This window comes from Aythya marila, assembly GCF_965140915.1.
Source record: "Aythya marila genome assembly, chromosome: 13".
Lineage (NCBI taxonomy): Eukaryota > Metazoa > Chordata > Aves > Anseriformes > Anatidae > Aythya > Aythya marila.
Window position 1 is genome coordinate 7,478,372 of NC_139054.1, and position 6,000 is coordinate 7,484,371.

General features: G+C 44.0%; 1 protein-coding gene across 2 annotated transcripts in view; it reads right to left on the reverse strand.

Annotated features, from left to right (window-relative positions):
* FHL1 (four and a half LIM domains 1) overlaps positions 1 to 3,701 on the reverse strand; it is a 28,778-nt gene extending 25,077 nt beyond the window's left edge. The window contains exon 1 of one of the 2 annotated variants that reach the window (XM_082770719.1): positions 3,571 to 3,701. The gene's annotated coding sequence lies outside the window, so the exon portion shown is untranslated. Of the gene's footprint in view, positions 1 to 2,968; positions 3,059 to 3,570 lie in introns of those variants that run through there. The other variant, XM_082770720.1, reaches the window with a different exon arrangement.
* Between the last annotated feature and the right edge of the window lie 2,299 nt (positions 3,702 to 6,000).

The window sequence follows — 6,000 nt, forward strand, 5'->3', positions numbered from 1 at the left end:
TCCGTGGAATGAGTGGATCTTCTGAAAACACCACTCTCTCCAAGCAATCTGAGGTCAAGAGGTTTTGAATTTCCTACTTGCAAAAATAATGCAGCTCTGTAATACCATCCAAACCAAAATTGTAACTTTGCCTTAAAGTTTCCAGTCAGGCGCACAGCAAAATACCACCACTTCCACCCTGGGCTGCAGTTCCCTTGCTGTCGGGAACCCTGTCATGACTGTCCAGCCTTTTCCAGGCCACTGGAAAAAGTGGCCTGGAAAAGGCTGGACAAAAGCCACTTTAATTTGGCTTTTTTTTTTTTTTTTTTTTTTAAAAAGATTACTTCTATAGGACCCTTTTTATCCCACTCCAGCATGGCTATAGTACAATCCTTGCCCTGATTTTGAACAGGGCAAGGATTTTTTTTTTGACATTTAGCTAAGTCCTAAACGTCATTTTAACCCTCTTCTCTCATCAGATATGAGCCCTATTTCCACAAGGGACAAACTGGTTCCTGAGAGGGAAAAGCACAAGAGCATCCACCCATCATCAGTCCCCCAGACAACACTGCTGTCTTGCTCCAACAGCAGGAATTTGCTCTGGCAGCACTCTTGCCACCACACACACTGAGGTGATGTCCCAGAGCTGCCCATCTACAAGGGTCCCAGTCACAGCACGTCGGGGAGCTGAAACACACCGGGCTGCACCCTGTGTCTGAACCCAAGGGAAACCCCAGTGCCTTGGCTCGTACATGCTGCCAAGTGCTGCAGACGGTTTTGCTGGAGCACAGGGATTACAAAACAGAATATATAGCACAGTCCTTCTAAAACTACGTTGCAGAAGTGGAAACAGGCATTTATCTAAATAGCGTTTAATCCTTTACAGTTCTAGTGTCTCAAGAGCCATCTGGTTAAAATTCCTCTCCAAATCAGGATATCTAAATGAAACATGAGGTCTCTTTCTTCCTCCCACACTTGCTCTGCCAAAATCAGACATAAAATGACTGATCTCAGACACTTTTGTTTTGTTATTATCCCTGAATCTTCCATAATAAGGAAATGGAAGGAAAAAAAAAAAAAAAAAAAAAAAAAAAAAAAAAAGGAAAGAAACCACAGTGAATCAAGCTGAAGTACCTTGACTAAAGCTGAAAAGCTGACAATGTGTTTTTCATAACAAAAATCACAGGTCAGGTATGGGAAGGCTCCTTATATACACATTATTTGCATTACCTTTTCAAGCAAAAGTTATTCTGCCTAACCAAAGTTACAGAACTGCATCTGAAACCTCAGCTTTGCTACCTAAATTCCCCAGCATGCCCCCCAGAAGGGGGTAAGCTCAATAGGGCATCATTCACATCGGCTACCGCTGATCGGGAAATATTATTCCTGACTCACATCAATATTATCCCCACTGAAGCACATTTCCCAGCTCCCCCATGCTAGGAGTTGTGGGTTCATAGCACTAGCAGCAAGTAGGTTTCCAAAATGGAATAGGGAAGGCAATCACACAGGTGTGGTGCTCAGGAACAGTGGGATATCCTGCAACACTGAACAACCCTATTTTCACATAGGTATTACACAAAAAGAATTGTTTCCCAGGGGTAAGGAAGGCAGTTATGTAAAGCTTGTGTTATATCCTAGTACAACGGACACGGACTGCAAGTCGTAGTTAGGGGATATGGGCCTAGATCAGAAATAAAGCACGTCCTACAGCATCATTCCCTCATTCGAGAGCAGGGATCTGACAGAACTCCCAGGAGCTGCTTCGTGCCATATGTCTAGATTTTCCATTCATGGTGCAGTCCGATGGAGAGGCTGTTTCCGAAATAAAGGCCAGCCAAGATGGGCTGAAGAGTGTTTATATTCAAGTGTTTGAGTACCATAAACGATGCCTCCTTTTGAACAGCTGCCTTTATTTACATCCAGGCAGAGAATTATACCAGCATACGTGGAGGCAAGCCATCATTTACAGCAGGGAATAACTTCTCCTGTTAGAAACACTTCAAGAGACCAATCCTACAGACCACTCCTGGCCAAAATTCCCCAAGAGCAGTGCAACTCAGAAAGCAGCTATAAACCCCAGTCCTGAACTGGTTCCTTAGAGCTCCAGTACAAAATCAGAACAGTTAAATTTCTATTGTGCTGAGCTCTTGTGGTGCTAGCTCTGAAACACCCCCGTTTTTCTACCAGGTATTAGTCAAAAATGAATTTTTATATACTGCATTCTTTACCAAGAAATTAGGAACTAGTTTGTATTCAAGAATGCTGTACTTGGGGGGGGGGAATAATATATAAAAGAAAGAGGGCGTTGTCACGGAAATGAAGTATGTGGGAGCTTTTATAATTTAAAAAGAAAGTTTAAATTTTAAAGCCATATTTGGTTGCTTGATCAGCTATTTACTTTGTACATCATAGCTTAAGAATTTAATGAGTTTCCTTTTTGAAAGTTAAAAAAAAAAAAAAAGAAAAAAAAAAACACACTTTTCCTCTCAAAACAAGGTAAGAAACTAATTGGTAGATAGATCATTTTAATCATTTTTCCCTTTCATGTGCTAGAGTACAGTGATTTAAAAAGCAGCTACATCCATTTCTAGACCACAGACTAGCTCCTGCTTATACAAGGTGAACTGAACCAGTCATACGCGTTAACTTATCTTTTGAACAGTTGATAAGGATTAGTGACAGAAACACCCATCTTGCAAATACATAGGTGAATAGTTTCACTCATACAAGTAACTCCACAAACACAGATAGATACAAGGCGCAGTATTTGCGTAAAGTTAAAGGTGTTTGCATTCACATGGGGACAGCTGCAAGCGAGGCTTGTTAGAAAATCACAACTGTCCAATACTCCATAATACAGAAAGCTGAAGATGCGATAATTATTAGCTGAAAGCTTGCATTTCCACCTTCCCCAATTCTGTTACAGCCAGCATGCTCCTACAGTTCAGTGGGTATCGTTCCCTGCTTTCCAAGAACATCACATCACCTGAGGAGCTGACAAAACAGCCACTAGTTTAGTTATTTCCTCCTCAGCTGTCATTAAAAACTTCCAACAGGCACATCTGATCCCCCGCCTAGGAAAACAGGCTGCTGACAGCTCACACACGGCTCTGTACCACTGCAAACACTCCCGAAACGCCCACTCGGCTAGGAAGCAAAGAGAAAAAGCTATATTTATACCCCAGTGGCTGCCTGTACTTTCAAAGCCATCACCTTCCAGGAGGGAATGCGTGCATCAGAGAAAGGATGCGAGAGAAATCAGAAGCAAGAATTCAGATAAATCCCACACCCAAAACTCCCCCTAAAACAGAGGCAGTCTCTGAGGTTAACTTGGTAATCCATGAAAAAATCGTTTGCTAAGAGTGTTTCAGAAGTACATTACAGACTCACAGACTTCCCGTTTCCCCCAGCCCTGCTCTCACAAACCCTTCCCCAGCCGATTCCCCAAGCCGAGCAGCCTCAAGGCAGAGGACGCCCAGCAGGAGCCCTGAAATCCCGAAGCCCCGCAAAGTGCGGGATGCTGAAAGCCTCCCTGCGCTGCTCGGCAAGATGATGCTCGAGAAGGGAGAGAGGGAGGCATGTGCTTACTGGCTGCCGGAGAGCCTGGGAGCTGCTGCGAGGTGGCTGCTGCCCGGAGCAAGAGCAGGAAGGGATGGAGCACACCCGGCACAGCTGGGAGCGACGTGGGAGCGCCTCTGGCCAGGGCTGTGCCTCCAGCCCCTGGCCGGACAGCCGCTGCTTAGACACTTATAGCAGGGAGGCGCGTTGCAAAAAAAATTAATCCAGCCAATAGCACCGGTCCTGCCTGGGGAGCAGCTGGAGGGGGGGGAACAGCCTGCTCCTCCCAGGGCCTCTGCACCAGCCCTTTGGGGGGAAAACCCAACCAGTAATGGCATTTTGCTGGCAGGGCTGCTCTCCCGCTCCCCTCCAGTTGTTGCTGGGACCCGTGGGATTCAGCAGGCTGGGCAAATCTGTGCTACCCCTAGGGTGTCCCCCCAGAGCATTTCACACATGGAGAACGCAGCACAAAAACTTTATCTGGGGAGTCAGGGGGAGAATATGTCGTCGGTCTCCCATCCTGCCCAGAACACAGTTTAAGTGATACCAAAAGATGAATATTTTCTTCAAAGCAAATATAGAAAAAGTACTATCAGGTGGCAAATCATTCCCACATTTAAACAAATCTGCCTGTTTGTGCCGCACACCAGGTAAATCTGGCAACATTCACTTCTGTTTTTTCCCCATCCTTTATCCCATTTGTTTTCTGCTCATATATCTTCCAACTTTGTCCTGCTTTCTTCCATGCTCCTCCTATTGAATACATGGCCCAGCAAGTTTATTTTCCACAGGAGGTGCTTGGGTTGGATCTCTTGCATTACAAATAGGTTTTTGTGGTGCCTTAGAGAACCACAGAGCTTCTGAGTAAAGACAGGAGAGGCAGGGTGAGTATGCTGGGTATACCACTCGTATTCTTGGAAAGCAGATCACTAAACTGGGGCCAAGGGATTTCTGCTTGTTTAGTAAAAAGAAACAAACACTGCACTAGAGTAAACACACCCTTTCCAGAAGCATTTGCATTTCTGTGTCTGTTTCTCCCTGCAAACAGGTGAGTACCACGTTCTTCCAACATCCCCATCTTACACATTAACAACGTTCCTTGCAGCTACAAGAAAGCTGGGCTGTCCTGAAGTTCAAGGCTCAGACTGTCACCACTTGCCAAGAAAAACTTCAGGCATACGTGAAATACAGATATGAAACACCCATATTATTTAGCATTATAGACTGAACTGATCCATTTTCATATGAATCTAAGTACTTGTAGGAAATCTAAAAGCTGGCTAGAATCTAAGCTAACTTTTTTTTTCCTCCCCCAGCAGCTCTCTCAATCCACATAAAAACTTAGTTACCATCAGAAATAGGTTTTCCCTAGTGGCCCTCTCAACAGGAATGTTAGCAAAAGCCTCCTGACCAGAGATGGGTTATTACCCCTGCCACCACAGGGGTATTTAGGGAGTGACCCTGCATCTTTGCTGATGCATCTTGGAGGAGCACAATCACTCTACCAAGCAAGCAAGCCCAATGGCAGGTACTTGCAGCCCACCAGCAGTGCAACAAGTGCAGGGAACAGCACCTGGCTTCCACCAGGACCCTCTGCCTCTTATTTAAAATGTTAGATGCCATCTACAAACAACGCAAACCAGAGATTTTACTGTCAAATCCCAAACACCATTCACCATCAAAAACAGATCTAAGGTACAACATCTATCAGCCTAATGGCATAGCAGCTAAACAACAAAACGACCTGTTTAATGTGTTCCATGTCACTATTACAAGTCCCCCCATGATTACAGCAAAGTGTTATTTAAGCAACTCGTTGCTCTCCTCAGGCTTCAGCTAAAAGCCTGGTCCCGCACACACTGCTTGCTCCAGACCCCACTGGCTTTCCTGGCCAGCCTCATAGGCACAACATCACATCCAAAGAAGCAGCAGAATAAAGGGCCATGAAGGCATGTGGCACAGAGAATTGCTCTGCCCCACTTTCAATATTGCTGCTCCTGACAGCAAGTGAGTGTTTGCAGTACCAGACCTTAAATCTGCAGACTTAAGATGACCGATATACCTGACGCAGAAAAATTTAAGCACTCTTAACCTCACACATATCAAAATAGCAACTTAATTCTGTTTGGGGAAAAAAAATATTTAGAAAATAAAGACAGCATGCAACTAAAGTCAAAGAAAAGGCACTCAGGCATTGTTGTATTACAGATACAACATGGCACTATAAAAATCTCTGCCAAAGTGCTGTATTAAACAAGAATAAACTGCAAGAATGACACAACTCATTTCACAGGGCTGAGACAACTCTGAGTCAACCCCATGCTATCACCATTGCTTGCTAAAGAATATACCCAGTTATTGCACACACTGATTTTTGGCAAACACAGTAAAACTTTTTTTTTTGTTAAAAAAAATAAAAATAAAAATAAAAATAAAAATAAAAATAAAAATAAAAAATGA